This window comes from Protopterus annectens, chromosome 2.part1 (genome assembly GCF_019279795.1).
Source record: "Protopterus annectens isolate FY-2018-M chromosome 2.part1, PAN1.0, whole genome shotgun sequence".
NCBI classification, from domain to species: domain Eukaryota; kingdom Metazoa; phylum Chordata; order Ceratodontiformes; family Protopteridae; genus Protopterus; species Protopterus annectens.
Window position 1 is genome coordinate 1,551,031,605 of NC_056729.1, and position 17,339 is coordinate 1,551,048,943.

At 40.5% G+C, this 17,339-nt stretch overlaps 1 protein-coding gene across 1 annotated transcript in view; it reads left to right on the top strand.

The window, feature by feature from the left end:
- The window catches only part of NT5C3A (5'-nucleotidase, cytosolic IIIA), a 177,871-nt gene that overhangs the window by 121,889 nt on the left and 38,643 nt on the right, over window positions 1-17,339 (top strand). The gene's annotated exons all lie outside the window — the stretch shown is intronic.

Sequence of the window (17,339 nt, forward strand, 5' to 3'; positions counted from 1 at the left end):
TGAAAGGTATCAGGAGAAGGGTACAAAAAAGTTTCCACTGCATTGGCTATACCATGGAACACAGTGAAGACAGTCCTCAAAAAGTGGAGAAAATATGGGACAACAGTGATGTTGCAAAGAACTGGACGTCCCTCCGAAATTGATGAAATGACAAGACAAAAACTGGTCATGGAGACTGCCAAGAGACCTACAGCAACACTGAAGGAGCTGCAGGAATTTCTGGCAAGTACTGGTTGTGTACTACATGTGACAGCAATCTCCCGTATTCTCCGTATGTCTGGCCTATGAGGTAGGGTTGCAAGACTGAAACCTTTTCTTACACAGAAAAACATCCAGACTCAGCTAAAATTTGCAAAACAATACATCAGGTCTCCCAAAAGCATGTGGGAAAATGTGTTTTGGCCTGATGAAACCAAGGTTGAACTTTTTGGCCACAATTCCAAAAGGTACGTTTGACGCAAAAACAACACTTTGCATCACCAAAAGAACACCATCCCCACAGTGAAGCTAGTGGTGGCAGTATCATGCTTTGGGGTTGCTTTTCTTAAGCTGGAACTGGGGCTTTAGTCAAGGTGGAGGGAATTATGAACAGTTCCATATACAGTCACTTTTGACCCAAAACCTTCAGGTGTCTTCTAGAAAGTTGAAGATGAAGAGGAATTTCACCTTTCAACATGACAATGACCCCAAGCATACATCCAAATCAACAAAAGAATGGCTTAGCCACAAGAAAATTAAAGTTTTGGAATGGCCCAGCCAAAGCCCAGACCTAAATCCATTAGAAAATCTGTGGGGTGACCTGAAGAGGGCTGTGCACAAGAGATGCCCTCGCAATCTGACAGATTTAGAGCACTTTTGCAAGGAAGAGTGGGCAAATATTGCCAAGTCAGGATGTGCCATGCTGACAGACTCCTATCCAAGAAGACTAAATGCTGTAATTAAATCAAAAGGTGCTTCAACAAAGTGTTAGTTTAAGGGTGTGCACACTTATGCAACCAGCTTATTGTACGTTTCTTATTTTTTTATATTTTTTTCCCCTAACAAAATTGTTTTTCAATTGAATTGTACAGGTTATAGGTCACATTAAAGGTGGGAAAAGTTTTGAAATTATTTATTGTGGTCTCATTCTTTTATATCACAAAAAACTGGCATTTTAACAGGGGTGTGTACACTTTTTATATCCACTGTATGTAAAGGTACAGTAAAGTTGAGGTAAAAAGTATTGTCTTTAAGAATTGGTAGATAATGTGTTACTATAAATATGTACATATTCTGAGTCTTAAAATTAAGATGATAAACCGTATCCACTTACTTCAGTATTGTGTTAATAGCTGCTATGGTGCTCGTAGTACTAATGTACTGAGTGCTTTGCCAAAACGTCATTGAGGCCAGTTAGTAATTTTAGTTTTTACACTTGCCATACTACGGCCGTGCCGAAGTGTTTTGTTTTAGTAAGGAAAATGTGCTTGAAAGTATTCATCGAAAACAGTAAACAGGACAAGAATGCATTTAGCTTACCAGAGCACTGCCCTTTGGAAGCTGTGGTTAAAAAAAACATTTGTTCCTGTGTGGACCACCAATTCCAAGGTGCAGTCTTATGTTTTTTACATGTTCTAATATTATGTAAAATGATCATTATCCAGTCAAATTGAAATGACTCATCTTGTAAATAGTAATTGGCTTAGCTTACCTGAGTAAGAGTAGCATATATAGATGCTTACTGCTATCACAAAACTAGATGGGTTTGCCTTTTCTGTAATGTTCAGACTTCAGTAAAGTCATAGGCAGATACTCTGCATGCTTATGTGTTTGTATAGTTGTGTACCTGAGTAGTTTAGGCTAAAAAGCAAACCTTGCAGCAGTAATTGTTGTAACCTATTTGCTACAGCTAGGAAGAAACTTGTTACCATTTACCATGCTGAGCAACAACTGCCAAGAATGCAGTGTTAGCATTTAGTCAAAAAGCTGTCATCAGTCTTTTTAAAGGAATACTGGTACTGGCCTTGCACTCGTTAGGGAGCAGTAGCCAAACAGCTTGTGCCTGGGACAGCTGGCCCCATCTTTCTGCCCTGGTTGTGCCATTAGCTTAGGCATTTATCCCCCCCTCATTTGGGCAGAGTATACTGTTTTACCTCCTTGTGTGGTTCTCGTGTTTTAGGTTTATTGTGCACTTTGTATATTTGTAATATTTTAATGTATATTGATTTGTATCACTATTTGGCCAATAAGAAGGTTAATAAAATTGAACTTGGAACTCTACAAGTTTTGGAAGGGAAAGTGTTATGTAATGATTGCTATTTATTTCAGAGCCTTGTTTGGTCCATAGTGCCGTTTTTAAGCACACGCTTTGTGATAATATCTTCGCCCTTAAATGTAATTTCATGCCATATACCAATGCCAGGGTGTGAATTTCTCCATATGTAAGTATTTGGCTGTATTAGCTAGCTTTTATTTGCTGAATTATTTGGGGTGCCTTAGAGTCTAACAAAGTTCAGAACAGGCAAAAATTAAAAAAAAAATAAATGTTAAATGAAAACATGTTTATTATCCTTCAGTAAGCACTTTCATATTTTCCTTTTAAAGACTTCTTCAGACCTTTTGTTTGAACTAGGATGTGCTTATTACTTTTAAAATCTTAAATGGCTTACATTTGTTTTTCTACCTGGTACATTGGCCCGGGTATTGGTTAGATTTACTAGGAGGATCCTTTTATCTGCAATTATTTAATGGGTGGGCTATTTCTTAAGCCTAGCTTTTAGGAAGCTCTTTATTTCAGGAGTTTAACATTCAGATTTTACAGCATTAATTTTTTGTTTCTAGTTTTAGCTTTATCTTGCATTTTTTTGAAGTCATAGTGTTGTACTTTACGTATATTTTAGCTTATTTCTTCATTCCAATAATATATTTTCCAGCATGGATTTTAAGTATGATCCTACCCCTGGTAGAGAGCCCTGAAGAGCTATGATAGGGTGCAATATTTATGCAAAGGAGAAAGCGAAACTAATCAATATAAAAAGCAACTCCAAAGATATTTGAAGAGAAATACAGGCAAATGCACCCATATATGGAAAATTTCGCAATGCAGACAATGAGATCACAAAGGGGGGAATGCAGAACAGAGGATTAGTAAGGCAGAAATTAAAGAAAAGCTGAAGTTATGGAATACCTGTGAAGTGAATGATTTAATGTAGAAAGTCTAACGCAGGTTATGTCACAGCATGATGGAACAATGAATCCCAAAGTAATGAGAAACAAGAGGAGCGGGAGACATCTGAAGAAGAAATATGGACATTGGCAAGAAAAAAATATTTAATGTGGTGCAGTATTTATGCAAAGGAGAAAGCAAAACAAGTCCTTTCATAAAAGCAGCACCAAGGATATTTGAAGAGAAATATAGGCAAAAGCATCCAGATATGGAAAAATGTACAATACAAAAATAAGATAACAAAGGGGGAAGGTACAAAAGAGGATTAGTAATGGAGAAATTATAGAAATAGAAACTGAAGTTATGGATTACATGCAAAGTGAAGCATTAAGTGTAGAAAATCCAAATCTAATAACGTCACAGCTTTATGGAACAATGAGTCCCCAGGTTAAGGAGAAACCGATGGACCAGGAAACATCAGATCACTTGCTACATGAAGATACTCTACATCAGATCACTTGCTACATGAAGATACTCTGGAGTCTTCAGCATGAAATCAGTACCAAAGTTCAGTTATTAGAGTTGCGCAACAAGGGAAGGAGAAGGAATCAGTGGCAACTCTGGCACAGTCAATGTTGTGGAGTGATAGGCCAGTGAGTTCCCATGAAACAGCAATGGATGATTCAGGATTCAGCTGAAGAGAATATATCACAGGAAGATGTTCCGGAGCTGCAGTAGAATGCCCACAGAGAACTGAGAATGTGCACTTGGTTTAAAAGAAAATGATCTAAGGGAAGAATTGCTTAAGATTAATGAAAGAAATGGGTGAAGTCAATAAAACTCAAAATGTTAGAAGTCTGATAAAACAGATGAGCACAGTAATCATGACTTCACAGAAACCCATGTGATATAACAGAAGCAACTATAATATATTAGTGTGCGGCTAAATTTATAATAATGCGAAAACACTAAGGAATAAGAGAAAGGAAGGAAATAAATCAAATGTCATCATGGAACCAGCAAACATGGAAAATTATAAAGCAGTTAAGGCAAGACATTTCGCTGTTAGAGCAGCATAGAAGAGGGAATAGGTCAACAAAAAAAATTTAGAAAATAGGCATGATAAAATCAATATGCAATATCAGACGATACCAGGAGCTGTTGTATACCATTACAAATAACCTAAAGATATTGGCACAGGCAGAAAAACTTAAAGGATTTGCAAATAAATATAAAGGAAAAGTACAGGAAAAGTACAAAATAAGCAATTCATTGATGACCCAAAAAAAGTTTTATAGAGAATTGGGAAACAAAGCAGAAGGAATAGCGACCCCACCAAAAAAAAAGGAAAGACACATTTTAGAGAAATATATATGAAGAGTTTGTGGAACATAACAAAAGATGCTGAATGGATAGAAGAAGTAAAACAAACAGTATTAAAGTTCAAATGTACAAGAAATGAAATGGGATGAAGTGGGATGAAGCAACAGCCAGAGAAATTGAAACAAAATTAAGAAAAACTCCTAACCGGAAAAACCCAGGCCCAGATGTAGTTCCTAACTTCTGGCTAAAAGTATTATTTTTACACAAAGATTTAGCCTAAGAACTACTATGTGCATCCTGTACAGACATCAACCTGGTTAATAGGAAAAATTAAACCCCTCCTAAGAGTATAGACCAGCAACTTAGTATAGACCAATAACTTGCCTTCTGCCTATGTATAAACTATATACCAGAATTGTTGCTGACAGTTTATAGTTATTTAGAAGAAAACTCAGTCATGGCAGTGGAACAAAAGGATAAAAACAGAAAGTCATATGAAGCAAAGGATAATTTGTTAAAGTGCTAATTGGAGAACTGTAAAAAGGGGAAGAATTAAGTATGGCATGGACAGACTACAAAAAAAGCATTTGACAGCATCCCACATTCATGAGTAAAGGAGTGCTTACAGATGTATAAGACACACCAACATTGATCAGTTACATTACAGTGACTATAAAACTGTGGCAAACCATTTTGCAGCTAAGCAATGGTAAAGGGCAAGTTATTATTCCAGGGATAAAATTTCAAAGGAGGATATTCCAGGGTGACTTTTGTCACTGCTGCAGTTTTGTCTTGCACTTAACCCATTAAGCAGTCTATTTAGCAGATTAGGTCATGGCTACAATTTGGATCACAGAAAACAACCAAGTATAAAGAATCTTCCTTTTGTGGATGATTTAAAACTGTATAGTTTACAGTTTGTCACATAAGGAACTGAAAGCACAACTGCAAGTGGTAAATTTTCTCAGATGATATAAGAATGTAATTTGGTCTTAAATGTGCAAAAGCAATATTTAAAGCAGGAAAACTGTAGCACAAAGAAAATCAGTCTGTGACAGGAATGTGATATAAATGAACTTGAGGAGGAGGGAGTGTATACATATTTGGGAACTGATGAAGGTTTGACAGGAAAACCTGATCAAACACAACTGGGTAAGGAATATATTGGAAGACTAAAATTAATACTCGAAAATAGCACTGACATCTAGGAACAAAGTCCAAGTTATAAAGAAATTTGCTCTTCCAGTTGTAACAGTTTTGGGGTGATTGTCTTGTCCTAAAAAGGTATTGGATCAGTTGGACAGAAAAACAAAAAAAAATGCTTCCCTCTTATCAAATGATATATAAAAATCATTATATACCACGATTATGTATCCGTCATTCTAAAGAAGGTATGGGCCTTCTTGAAATTTATTGCATGTGTAGATCTGCAGTCCTAGGACTGCATGAATATCTGATGACTGCAGATCCATGGTAAACGTTATAAAACTTGGAGACCTAGTCTAAGATTACTTCCCAGCAGGAGCACATCAGTGTCAAGGGATTACAGAAATCAAACCAGAAGTAGACAAAAATCAGGCAGCAACTGAATGTGCCAAAAAACAAAAGAAAAAGTATAAGACGAAGGATTAGATTAGATGGCAAGTACAGAAAACTTCTGGAATGACCTGTTTGATCAGGACTTGGTTTGTATCAGGAATGGCTAAGGAGAGGTGAATTTAAATCAAAAGATGAAATAATATTGGCCCAGGATAGTGGGCTTACATACATATTGGTTTACAAAGGCTTTCAACATATGGGAGAAATGGGAGAAACAGACAAATGTAGATTTTGTAAAACAGTCGTACATCGTTTTGCTAGATGTGATATACTAATGGCATAGGGCCTGCATTCCGAAAGGCACAATAATGTGACAAGGACTGTTGCATTGGGGATTGTGTCAACATTACAATATTGAAGTAGCTGAGAAACATTGGAAGAAAAGCATTGTAGAGAATGATGATGTCTATATGACGTGGTATCACCCATTACCGACAGTTGAAATAATAGATGTGAAAAAAACAGGTATAATAGTCCATGAAAAGAAGACAAAAGTAGCATCTATCATTGAAATTGCTACACCCAGTGATTAGTGTGTTATGTACAGTGAAACATAAAGTCATAAAAATAGGTTTTGCAGGCAAAAATTAGGATACTGTAGAAGGATACTTGGACAGTTCCAATAGTACTAGGAGTAGTTGTTCTCATAAAAAATAATTTACACTCTTATTTAGATGTGCTGCCGATACATGTAATGCCATGTGAATTATAGAAGGAATAGATTCTGGGCATACTGCAATTGCTACAAAGAGCACTTTTTGCTAACATCAAAGACTGAAACATTACTAATTTCATGACTTTGATCGTACTTTGACTTAGGAATGGGGTCCATTACCATCATAGTACTAGAAATCCAAAAGACTTGGGAAATGAAGCCAAGTTGACTTTGTCCATTTGATGCTCCCAACCTGCCCATTTATGCTTCTTTATGGTGCAAAGTATGTATCTGATATTGTTAATCCTCGTTCATTCCTTACGTATGGGGTATCTGTTCCGAGCTCTGAACCGAGCCAGCCATTTTCCAAGCTCGCATTAGCTTAAAATTTTTGAGCAAAACTCTTACCCACGATTCCCCTCTCCCTGTTACCTCAGATTTCGTTTGCCGCATTGCCATCTGGTCGTGTCAAGCTACTTCTCTTGAGCTGAGTACAGTCAATTGTTTAATTGCTTTACAAATTACTTTTCTGTCAGAAAAGTTGATATTTTATTGTCTCTTGCCCTGTCGCATCTAGCATTTATAATTTCCTCTGTTTTTTTCTGTCCTTTACTTACCCCTTTTACCGCAAGGTAATTTCTCCTTACCATTGTTGGTAATCCCTTTCCCTTTCATTTTCATACCTTCTGGTACTCTCTTGTACCATTGTTTGGTACTTTTCTATTTGTTAATATGGCAGATAAAAAGGGTAGTCCGGGGTTTAAGCGGTGCTCTGATTGTGGACACAAACTGCCTACTTCTGATGCACAATCTGTGTTTATTGTTTGGGAGCTTCCCATTTATCTGTTGAACCACCTTGTACTATATGTAAAAACTTTTCTAATAGAACTTTGTTAGAAAGGAAAAATAAGCTAATACTGAAGGGACTTCTAAAATCTCCCTTTTCAGAGGCTATTTGTGGGTCAGAGGTCTCAATCCCTCTTAAAGCCCATAAGAAAATGGATGTAGCTACTAAGGCTAAATCCTTGCCTTCATCCCCAGCTGGGGACTCTCACCAACCAAAATCTAAAAAGGCTAAAATTTCGGCTCCGGAGCTCTGTCAGCCCCAGTGCTTTCGGTGCCTAGACCTTCGGCACAGAGGCCTTCGGCTCCATTAGTTATTTCGGCTCCATCCTCTCCTGCAGACTTCTTCATATCAGCACCAAGGGGCTCCTCAGTTCAGACCTTTACCACTATATCAGCACCGACCATTCAGTCAGCGCAGACCTTGACCGCGTTGGCTCCGAGATCTTCCTCGGAACCGAGGCCTTTATTACTGACTCCAGTTTTGTCGGTTCCAGTTTCGGCACTGATCCCTGTGTCGGTGCAGACAGTGACATTGGCACCGATGACTTCTTCTGTGCAGACTACAATAGTTCAGTCTTTTTCTGCACCGTTGCCCTCAGTGCGATCAGATGAGATGGGCACCGAGTCTGCCTCTTGTGGACAGGCCTGTTTCTCCCTCAGTCTCTGTGAGGTCCACTAGAAGTCTTTCTGAACATGTGTTGCGTCTTGTGGACCAGGTATTCTTGGCCAGAGGTATTCCACCCCCCAGGAACTATCCTTCCTTGGGAGGTGATCACCCATCTCCAAAGACACCACCTTATTCTCCTCCTTCATTGCCTTTGAAGTCCATGGATATAGTACAGTCTTCCCATTCTGCGGTTCCCTTTATGGATCTCACTAAGGAACCACAGTTGCCTTCATGGCAGGAAAGTTTTGCTACAACCCAGGATGTCAGGTGTGATACGCATAGCTTGCTGCTCCACAGCCATCCAGGAACTCTGAGTCGGCAGGCTGAGCCACTTAAGGGAGGAGTGCCCCTTGTCCTCTCCGGGTGGATCAGCCTTCCAACTGATGGAGAAGGCTTTCGCTGCTGCTGGTGATACCGAACTGTCTATACCTCTGCCCTGCTCTAGTACACTGGATTCATAAATCGCACCTAGCGGACACTGGGTGCAAGGGCCTCAGGACATATTCCCTCAGGAATCCCCTTTTCTGTCGTCTTTCCCAGCTTCTCCTGCTGAGGAGGTCCACCAGAAGAGTTCATGTAAGAGGAAGCACATGGACTCCACAGAGGAGTCTCTCTCACTGAAGACACAGATTTCAGTGAAGGGGAAGGATCCCCTCAGTCACCCTCTGAGGTATCCTTTGGTAATATCCTTGAAATCCTGAAACAGAGAGGTGACTGGCAGCCCTCTGATCTGACCCCTGAGGAATCTGTGTTCCTGCAGGCTTTTTGTGCCTACTCCCCTACCTCCTGGGTTACTCCCCCTGCCGATGAACTTGTCAAGTTCATTGTGCAGCATGCTTGGAAGGCCCCTGATACTGTTGAAGCTATTCCCTGGAGGCCAGATAAGATCTTGTCCCCTCCTGCTTCGGATCCCCATTGGTCCAAAGGTCTTCCTGTAGATGCTTTGATGGTGGCAGCCGCAACTAAAAAGGATCTGGCAGAAGACGAAAGCCAGACTGTCCATCCGCCTAACAAAGTCCCGGGCCCTGGACAGAATAGGTAAGCGCACTTTTGCTTCAGTGAACTTTGCTATCAGGACCCTGAATTATATGGCACATTTTACCATACTTCAAAGGGATCTGGTTTCTGCGCTCTCTGAAACCTTGGCTGGGGCAGTGTCTGAGGTCCGTGACAAAGTGGCCTCTCAGCTGGCCACCATTGAGTCCATATCTAACTCCTCTATGCGACTGATATCTCACGCATCAGAAGGAGCAGCTAGAGTGGCGGGTTCAGCTGCGGTCTTGAATTGACATGCCTGGATGCACTTGTGCAACTTCGTGGAATCCTTTAAGTCTTTCTTTCTTAATGCCCCCATTGAGCCCTCCTCGTTGTTTGGGCCCAAAGTTAAAAGCACACTGGCCAGATGTGAACAAGACGGTAAGACCCTTTCTGCCATATGTGTCCATTATTCTTCCCCTCAACATGCTTTCTCCCGAAACCAAAAGAGTGGGAAGATATGATTCAAGAAATCTCAGGGTCCTTTCTGTGATGCACAGGCCAAGTTCTCCCCCGAGGCAGAGGGGGAAACTCACAGAGAAGACGCCCCTTTCAGGGCAGAGGGAGACCACGTAACCAGGGTTCCAGGGATTCTTTCCCTGGTCAATCCTACCAATGCTCCTGAAGAGCGGCCCAACTCCTTTCCTCTGGAGGTGGTTGAGGGATGTTTCTCCTTGTACCCTTCTGCCTGGCTAACCATCACCACTGACTCTTGGGTACAAAGAATCATAACCAGAGGTTATCCTATCCCCTTCGATCTTTGTCCCATCCCTTCAAAAAATCTTCCCGACGTTCCACCCAGTCAAAGGGAAGAAGCACCACTAGAGATAGAAAAGCTGCTAAGAAAGAGAGTCATCCAAATAGTCCCTCCAGACCAGATAGGATCCAGATTCTACTCAAGACTGTTTTTGGTGCCAAAGAAAACCGGGGACTGGAGACCAATTTTGGATCTCAGTGTATTGAACAAGTTTGTGAGAGTACAAAAATTCCGGATGGTCACTATACAGTATATCCTCCCGCTTTTGGAAAAAGATGATTGGATGTGCTCTATAGATCTTCAAGATGCGTACTACCACATAAAGGTGGACAGGCCATCAAGAAGATTTCTGCGCTTCTGTGCAGGAGCCAGTCACTACCAGTTCAGAGTACTGCCCTTCGGCCTCTCTACAGCCCCCAGAGTGTTCACAAAGTGCATGGCAGTTGTCACACCTCAATTGCGACTTCAAGGATTCCAAGTGTTTCCATACCTAGACGACTGGCTCATTTCTACCCCCACAGTCATCTACTGGAAAAAGCCCTGGCATACTCTCTCCTCGCTGCCCAAAGGCTGGGCATAACCATAAATTGGCAGAAATCCAATCTCACCCCTTCTCAGTCGACAGAATTCATAGGGGTTATCTTGGACACAAAAATCTGCAAAGCTGCTATTCCAGAGCACAGAATTTTAAAGATAAAGCAACAACTAATTCCAGTCCTTTCAAAGGAAAAATCCACGGCTCACTCAGTTCTACAGCTGTTGGGTTCCATGGCAGCCTCCATCACCATTGTTCCTCTGGCCAGGTTTCACATGAGGCTTCTACAATGGCTACTGCTCACCTAATGGTATCCTTTTCGGCATCCTCTTTCAGCCATGATTCGAGTAACCCACAGATGCAAACAGGATTTAAATTGGTGGATGACACACAATCTCTCACAATGGTCTCGCCCCTTCTCCCCCCAGCAACCCAAGGCCACAGTGACCACAGATGCCTCCCTAATGAGGTGGGGTGGGGCTATGTCAGGGACAGACAGTCCAAGGCACTTGGTCCCAACCAGAGGCCCATCTGCATATAAATGTTCTAGAGCTGAGGGCAGTGCTTCTGGCATTGCAAGCATTCCATCCCCTGCTGCCTTCTGGGACAATTGCAATTCAATCAGACAACATGGCAGTGGTCTGGTACATCAACAAGCAAGGTGGAACCAAATCTTACCCCCTTTGTCGAGAGGCCATGAGGATGTGGCAATAGGCGATGGCTACCAACCGTTTTCTTCTAGCAACGCACATTTCCGGGAGTTACAACGTGATAGCAGACAGACTCAGCAGGTGCATTCTGCAACCTCACGAGTGATCCCTGAACCCCTTGATAGTGTTGAGATCTTCCACCGCTGGGACCATCCTTGCTGCGACCTCTTTGCATCCCTGGCCAACTACAAATGCAGCAACTACTTCGCCCTGATTCCCCCTCCAGGACAGTCACCCAGGGACACTGTAGTCCACGAATGGCCCTCGGGTCTTCTCTACGCTTTTCCGCCCTTTCCTGTCATTCCCCAGTTTCTGAAGAAAGCCCGACAGTTGAAGAGCAAGGTAATCCTCATAGCACTATATTGGCCACAACAGATTTGGTTCCCATTCCTTTCGCCTCACCTACTAGATCGACCATGGATCCTCTTTCCAATCCCGGAGTTGATCTCCCACCCACAGAACCTGATTGATCCCAACCTGAACAGCCTGAAGCTAACGGCGTGGCTACTCCAATTCCCTTGATTGCCAGGCAGAATTATCTTTCTTTGCCAGTATGTGATATTCTCATTGCTTCACGTAAGTCCTCCACTAGAATTGGTTATCTAAGCAAGTGGAAAAGATTTACTTGTTGGCTGAAAGATAATCAAGTAGACCACTTTTCAGCACCACTGTCAATAATACTAGACTATCTGGCCATCCTGTTCAATCAGGTCTGTCGGCCTCTACCATTAGAGTTCATTTTGCTGCAATTTCTAATTTTCATGAGGGTGTCCAAGATTCCTTTCTTTTGTCCCATAAATTGTGCAAGACCTTCATAAAAGGTGTGAATTATCTGAAGCCACCTTTTAGAGAACCTATTCAACCATGGGATTTATCATTAGTTCTACAAGCTCTGACAATGGCACCTTTTGAACCAGCCTCTTCTTGTGACCTCAAGTATTTGTCATGGAAAATCTTGTTTTTGGTCGCTATTACTTCTGCCAGACGTATTTCTGAACTTCAGGCTTTATGTATCAAGAGTCCATACTTGATTTTTCATAGAGATAGTGTCTCTGAGAATTAATCCGTCATTTCTGCCTAAAGTGATCTCTGAAATGTCCATTAATCAAGCCACTGAATTTCCAGTTTTCTTTCCCGGCCATTCAAACAGAGGAGAGTATTGCCTACATACCCTTGATATACATAGGCAAATTCGTTTTTACCTAAACAGGACTAAACCCTTTTGTAAATCTGACCAGTTATTTTTGGCCTTTTTTGGACCTAGATTAGGATCGACTGTTGCTAAGGTCACATTAGCTAGATGGTTGAAGGACTGTGTGACCTTTATTTACACACAACGTAATATCTCGTTGCCTACTACCATGAAAGCTCATTCAACAAGGTTAGTGGCAACTTCTGCTGCCTTCCATGCCAAAGCTTCTTTACATGACATCTGTACATCTGCAACTTGGGCTACGCCTCATACCTTCAGTCATTACAAATTGGATTTGACCTCCAGGGGAAAGAGCATCTTTCGGTTCTATGGTGCTCAGGAATGTCCTTCCATGAGACCCTCTCAGGAATAGAGGTAGCTGGGGACTCTGTCCCATACGTAAGGAATGAACGAGGATTAACAATATCAGATAAAGAAGTTATGTCTTACCATAACGTTCCATCTGTATTGTTGATCCTCGTTCAGTCATTACGATCCTCCCTCCTTCCCCCTCCTGTGGTTTCTAGTGGATCTCACCATCCAGTTCTCTTAGGTTATTTGACCAGAGGTAGCCTCTACCTTCTTTGACTTGCAAATTCAATCTGAGGTAACAGGAAGAGGGGGATTGTGGGTAACAGTTTAGCTCGAGAGTTTGAAGCTGACACGAGCTTGGAAAATGGCCGGCTCTGTTCCGAGCTCGGAACCATACCCCATACATAATGACTGAACAAGGATCAACAATACAGATGGAATGTTATGGTAAGACGTACTTTCTTTTTACTGAGAAGTTGGAAAATGGGAGAGAATGTAGTGGCCTCTGTTTTGCTCTCCTTGGATGGAGCCTGGCCACTTTTAACTAGATTGACTGATTACTGCTATAGGCCAAAAAAGCTGGCCTGTGATGGGGGTGTTCCCTATCTTTGCCTGGTATGTGAGAATCATGCCATGATTAGCAGACAGACTGCAGCTGCTCTTCACATTTTCTTCCTCAGGCACAGATGTTTAATTCAACACCCCCATCATTTTTTGGGACTTGTTGTGGAGTGTCATTCTGGAGTTTATGAAGATTATGAAGACCTGTCTGACGACAGTTTTGGACCACATCTTCAACTTCTACCCTGCAAGTCATTATGTTTTATAGTGCCCTCAGATTATAGTGCTACCGAAGATAGCAATACCTATAAGGCAAGAATTAATTGCAGATTTCTCATCATATGTCATCCATCCTTTTATTTGTGAACATTTCTGCAAGAGTTCATAGACTTCCTTATTGACTTAACAGTCTCACCAAAATGGTTACTCTTGAGTGATTAGAATATTTGGGTTGACAGTGAGTTCATTGAGGTCACAGTGGGCTTTCTCCAGTTTTTGAAGGGCTTTGGCTTCTTTTGGGAGGTTTTCTCTGTTGCTAATGTTAGAGGCTGTTCACAGTATGTAGATTAAAGCCAGTGTCTTCATCTGATCACATTTTAATGTAGATTGCCAAGCCAGGCATCCCCTGACTAAGTCACCTGATCCTGAACTAATTCAGTAGAGAAATTTGCATATCTGCTCTAGTGACCTGATGCCTTTCTCAGTCTGTTCCTCTTGCACAACAGTGGAAATTATCTTGATTGGCTCATTGTGACATATAATATGGCCATCAGAAGGTATCTTGATCTATCCCCAGTTAAGGTGCGACTTTTGCTTCTCAATACTCGTGTAGTATGTTGTGATTGAGATCTTCATGAGCAAAGGAAGTATAGACAAACACTGGAATGAAAGTACAGAAGGGCTCATCTGGAGAACAACTTTTAGTTTCACTATCATTTATTCTATTACTTGAAGATCTTGTAGAAAAAAATCAATTTTGTCTTAGACTGTTTGTGCATCGTCTGAAATCCAAGTCTTTTCTGGGCCATCAGAGGACTAAGTGATGTAGATGTAGTGATGGGCTGGGGACATTTTATTTCCTCAGAATATGAGGATGATGCTCTGGTTGTTTTAATTATGGTAAACTTTCTTCACAAACTTTCCATGATGCTGCTGTGGATCTGGCCTTGGATACCTCTCATTTCTGCTGGGTGCTATTGTATCAGCTAGAGGGAAACACATAAAATTGTTTTGATTTTTTGTCATACTAGTTGGAAACTGGCTTTTGAAACTATTTGGCTTGTGCTATCTCAACATTTCCAGGTGAAGTTTTTTTTTTCTGATTGTGTGTGCTTCTTTGAGTAAAGTGACATTAGTTACCCCTTTTTCAAGAAACAATTTTAGATTCACACCACCTGGAACACAATAAATCAGACCTTCCCTTTGTGGTTAAGAGAACAAGGTGGTTTAGGGTAACCTGATATGAAGGAATATTTCAAAGCTGCATAGTTAAGGTTTATTTACATAACTGAAACAGAAGATTATAAATCAAAATGAAAAGGGGTGATTATGAAAGGGGGTATGTTTGAGAGGCAAAGACATAGACTGTGATCTTGGCTGCAAGTCTAAGGAGAACAGTAACAGCAGTATACAATATTGTTTTCAGAAACTGTCAGAAAATACTGTTATGACTTACCCAGTGTTGGAATGGAGACAGGAGGTTTTGATAACAGTGATGCCTTCAAGAAGGGGAGAAGAAAACCAAGAAATACTGGAAGAAATTAGTAGAAAATCTAAGGTATTGGGAGGAAATTATTCTGGAGGGGAAGGTAACCGAGTAGGATGAGGATAAGCAGGAATTCAGATTGCAGGTTAGAGACTGTCATCTCTATCAGGGATTGATAAGAGTAGAGTCAAAGAGAAAGGAATTAGTGAAATAATAACAGGTCTGGTAGTTTTACTTGCGTGTAGAACAAAAGATTGTGTTAAAAAGGGATAATTAGTAAGGCATTTAAAATTCTACTTGATATTAGAATGAATCAGAGGAGGTTAGAAAAGGCTGGGTGAAGAAAACAGAAAGACGTATCAAAATGAACATTAAGAAGAGATCTTTAGGGCTCACAGATACGCAGCAAAGTCCAGAAGGTTTGGGACTGTTGCACATAATTATTTACATAGGCATTTCTATGCCCCAATTAGACTTGGAGGATTTTCCCCCAGGTAGATATTAAATGTTGAAGATGTGATAGGAAAGAGAAAGAGGAAACTGTAAACATTGTTTTTTGGGAATATAATGAGTTGGCAGATTTTAAAATATTACTTGGATAGAAATATTCTGGAACAAGTGGTAATAACTAAAGAAATGATTTTCTTGAACTGGAATATAAGATCTGAGTCTTAAAAGTGGTAATGCCTTACTAAGTTTAATACTGTTGGTGTCTTTAGAAAATGGAGGAGCAAATGTCACAGATTTCACAGCAGTAAAGGGAGTTTGTGACAAAACATGCAGAATGACAGAGTTGGAGTCAGGCTCGTCAAATTTCCGACTCGCCAGGTAGGGACAAAGTGAAGACTTAAAAAAAGTCTTTCACTGTAAGTGAACATTAAAAAAAAAAAAAGGTCTTCCACATCTTTAATGCTGAACACGGAAAATAAATAAACACAGAGCTACTTCTGTTTAATACGGAACATTGCAGTTCCGCATTAAACAGAAGTAGCTCTGTTTTGATTGGCCCATATACCGGTATACGGGCCAATCAAAAATCGCTAAACACGGAGCTACTTCTGTTTTGCGATGTTTTGATTGGCCCGTATACAGGCATATGGGCCAATCAAAAATTGCTAAACACAGAGCTACTTCTGTTTAATGTGGAACATCGCAGTTCCGCATTAAACAGAAGTAGCTCTGTTTTGCGATGTTTTGATTGGCCCATATACCGGTATACGGGCCAATCAAAAATCGCTAAACACGGAGCTTCTTGTGTTTGATGCAGAACTTCCGCATTAAACACAAGAAGCTCCGTGTTTAGCGATTTTTGATTGGCTCCTATGCCGGTATACGGGCCAATCAAAAAAAAAAAAAAAAAAAAAAACAATGCTGAGGCTGCCCGGGATTTAAACCAGCAGTGCGAGACTCGGGATCAGGCTGCTGATCTCAGGACAGTCCTGCCCAAATAGGGACGTCTGGCAACCCCGGTTGGAGTGAAGCTTAAGGGAAGGCACAAACTGAGCAATTTATATAATGTAGGAGTGAATGAAAATTGTTAAGAGTAAAACGAGTACACCCTCAAACCTCTTGTACAATTCCTGTATAATTCTTCATTTTTTGTTTTGTTTTACTTCCAGATCTTTACTTCTCCTAAGTCTCCCACCAGTTGATTTTGAACTGTCCTGTTCTTCTCCTGTCCCTATTTCTCCGTCTTCTTCCTCTTCACTTTCTAAAATTGAAAATCTGTTCTCTTTCTGTATATTAATAACATTGCTTTAAATTGCAATTCTTTCCTAACTACCTCTTCATTGTTTAAAATTTCTTCAGTATTCCCTTCACCATACACTTTCAACATCTTCTGTAGTAATATTTTCTTCTGTTTGTCTTTCTTTTGAACTTTCGTATTCGACTACTCTTTTTTATCTAATATTGGGCAGTCAAATGAGAATTGTCCAAATTCTTTATTTTTTTTCTACAAAAAAGCTTACATTTTTGCTGCATGTCCCCTCTGCCCACTTTAACCACACCTTTGTTTGTTAGTCTTGTACTAAATGATTTTCATCTCCACAGAAATAACATGATTGGTTAGCCGTAGTACCCAACAAATTCTCTTACTATGTACAGTTATTGTGTTTGAAGTATGTTGATTTTTTTCCATCTTTAACATCCATTGTTAACTACACTTCCTAAGCCCCAGGCCATACATTTCTTTCCTCACACATTCTTCTCAACTACATGTACGTTGCTACATAGTGAAAGTAAAAACATTTTTAATTCATTCTCATCCATATAGGATGTCCTAAATAGCAGATTTA